The sequence below is a fragment of the Pristiophorus japonicus genome, unplaced genomic scaffold, assembly GCF_044704955.1.
Source record: "Pristiophorus japonicus isolate sPriJap1 unplaced genomic scaffold, sPriJap1.hap1 HAP1_SCAFFOLD_42, whole genome shotgun sequence".
NCBI classification, from domain to species: Eukaryota; Metazoa; Chordata; class Chondrichthyes; family Pristiophoridae; genus Pristiophorus; species Pristiophorus japonicus.
The window spans coordinates 6,861,438-6,864,470 of NW_027254090.1; the positions used below are offsets into that span (position 1 = coordinate 6,861,438).

Below are 3,033 nucleotides of genomic sequence, written 5' to 3' on the forward strand. Positions count from 1 at the left end.
CTCTCTGCAGTAGTGAATTGCACAGGTTAACAACTCTCTGAGTGAAGAAGGTTCTCCTCATCTCGGTCCTAAATGGCTTACCCTTTATTCCTAGACTGTGTTCCATGGTTCTGGACATCCCCAATATTGGGAACAGACGCGAAACATGAGAAAAGGCCGAGCCACAGTGTAATGTTGGAGATGACTTTTATGTTTTTGAGAACTGTTTCAAGGGTTATTGTGTGGTTGGTTCCATGGTGTAATGGTGAGCACTCTGGACTTTGAATCCAGCAATCGGAGTTCAAATCTCAGTGGAACCTCAATTCTTGTTGTCCCAGTGGCTGAAAATTTGGGACAAACAAGTGAAAGACACCTGGTGCTGGTGGACAATTTTGTTGCCTTTGTCATTGATGCTTGATCTGCAAGTCTCGTTGTCAAATCGTGTGCTCTGTCTGAGCACAGTCCTGCATTGCTGAACTCTTTGCTTCAGCACGCAGTCTGAAGTTTGGATTAAAAAACAGGAAGATTGAAGTTTGGATGGAAAAGAGACTGTTAGACAATGTGGTGCCTTCAGCCAGTGAGATGAGTAACTGGTCATTGTCTGGATGTTAAATATTTGAGTACCTTGTTGCGGTGGGAATAATGGAAATTCAGGACTAAACGATTTGACGATGTCTGTATGTTCAGTATTTGAGTGTAACCTTGTTACTATTTAATGAGATCTGTAGGTTAAACAAGCAATATTAAGTCTGTCTGTTAAACGATTCAGAAAGCAGTTAGTCAGGATTGTCTGAATGCAAAGAATAAGAGTTCAAAGGCTTTTTCAGTGTAAAGATGAGACTTTTGTGGACTGTAGAGACACAGACAGCAGAGACACTGGACATTCGGAAGGTGTGTGTGTCAAGCAGCCACGGAAATCGAAGCAAGCTGCCTTTGTGAAGTGTTCTCAGTAACTTTCATACTTGGTTTGTTTAGTATGAATGTTTAAATAAAAGACCCGATCCTGCCTTTACTACAACAGAGTGTGTGCGGGTAATTCGTTATTAAAAGCAACGAAGCGAAAAGAGCAAGACAGCCGTTTACAACATTTTGGTGATCCCGACGTGATTTTGAAAAGTTCGTTAGCTTATTCGAAGACCCCGACGTGAAGCAGAAAGTTGGCTGAGTTGTTGGAAGAAGTGTTTCCCACACATCAGTTCGAGGGGTGAGCATTCTATTAGTTGTCGTGATTAAATGGATCTACAGTTAGAAATGGGAGGCTCAGGAGATATTCCAGTTGAAGTCCAGTCATTTCTTAATGAATGGATTGAGTCGAAAGGGAGACCTTATGGGATAAGACAGGAATCAATGACAGGAGGATGGAGAGAGACACGGCAGTCCTTAGTGGAGATTGTCCAGTTAAAAAAGATTAAAGTGTTTGGGTTAAAAAGTGATAAAAAGAGAAAAGCGTTCGTGTTGCAGTGTCTCATGCTGGGGATTCAAACGTTAGGAGAAGAGGCTGAGGCTCGAGATAGGGAAGTCTCAGAACTCAGAGAGCAGCTAACAGCAGTGAGTAAAGAAGTAGAGAATTGGTGATTTCAGGCACTCGGGGCAGCCAGGACTGTTCTGACACTGGATCAGCATCTTGCTGATGAACAGAAGCGTAAACAAGATCTAGAGAAAGGAATATCTAAGCTGCAGCAGATGGTGGTATTAGGTTAGCCAGCGGAGACAGCAATTGATAAAGCCGGGTGGTATTCGGAGGATTCTCCGGGTCTGAGAGTTGAAAAGGGGATGAATGGACAGGGAGAATGCCCACCGTTCCCATCCACAGCTCCTTTGTCTTCTCTGACTTCGGAGCCTCGAACCCGTCTGGTTCACGTGGCAATGTTAGGTACGGAGGCGGAGCAGTTCGATGCCTCTTCGGTTACTCAGACGCTTAACACCCCAAAACATTTCACACGACCTTCCGGTAATGTGGAGAGTGGGGGAAGCACGCTCGAGCGGACAAGGCGAGAGCAGGATCATGATTCCTCTACTCCCTGTGGAGCTCGTGAAGGGAACTCGACCTTAAGTGGTTTTGGGGATACCTGGTATGAGCGAGGAGGGGTACAGTTACAGGACATGAGAGCTATCCTTCGTGAAGTGGGACCTGCACCTCTTCAGGATCTTAAAAAGTTTGCCCAATGTTGTGTAATATTCTGGGATGGTGGCAGTCAGGGAACATATCAGAGAAACCGAGGGTTCACATGGTTCTGTGAGCTTTTGGGAATCACCGGGGAAAGGTAATAGGTTTTGAAACAACTTCCAGGTCTCATGCTTGGTAGAATAATAGCTGCAAACTTTGTTACTCACTCAGGGCCACAGTTAATAAAGCGGCTTGCATTATTACCAGGGGAAGGACCCAGGGAAGCTGGGGAACGTATATTCCAGTTGTGTAAAAGTTTGGGAAGTAATTGGATTGATATCAGTCATGACGGGGATGGTACACATAGAGAGATCATTTTGACTCTCCTATCCCCGTCAGTAGTTCTGGAAGTAGATGCCTGGGGTGGGGACGATCATTTTGATAAATGGTTGGCAAGGGTAGAAAGCTTGTATCAGGGAGCTGCAGGAATTTCAGTCATGGAAGTGAGACAGGGGTTACAGCGATGGAAGGCAGAAGGACCTGAGTGGATGAATCCCGCGAGGAGTCACATAAAAGGAGCAGGACCAGGTGGTGGCCGTCAGTTGATAGAGGACAGGGAGAGACTGGCTAAAGAATTAGAAAAGTTAAAAGAAAAGTTGAAGAATCAGGAAAGAGAAGCTGGAGACACAGATAGGAATGATACCTCGGTTCAGTTGCTGAGGTCGAGGGTAGATTCCGCAGGTGAGGGATGATCCCGATAGGGATGCCGCGCCTCAACCACACATGTCGTTCCTTTTGGACCGTTACTTCAGGATAGGGGTGGCCATACCCTTATCGAGGCTTGTGTGGAAGGGCAGCGGGAAATGGACACCGGGTCAGCCGGACAAATGAAGGTGCTCCTGGAGGAAGGGGATTCCCCTCTTCCGAGACAGTTCCCCAACACCCCA

General features: G+C 46.1%; 1 non-coding gene across 1 annotated transcript; it reads left to right on the top strand.

Moving 5' to 3' along the window:
* Positions 1 to 227: 227 nt before the first annotated feature.
* On the top strand, positions 228 to 299 carry trnaq-uug (transfer RNA glutamine (anticodon UUG)). The gene has a single exon. It is a non-coding gene; the product is annotated as a tRNA-Gln (tRNA).
* Positions 300 to 3,033: the final 2,734 nt, after the last annotated feature.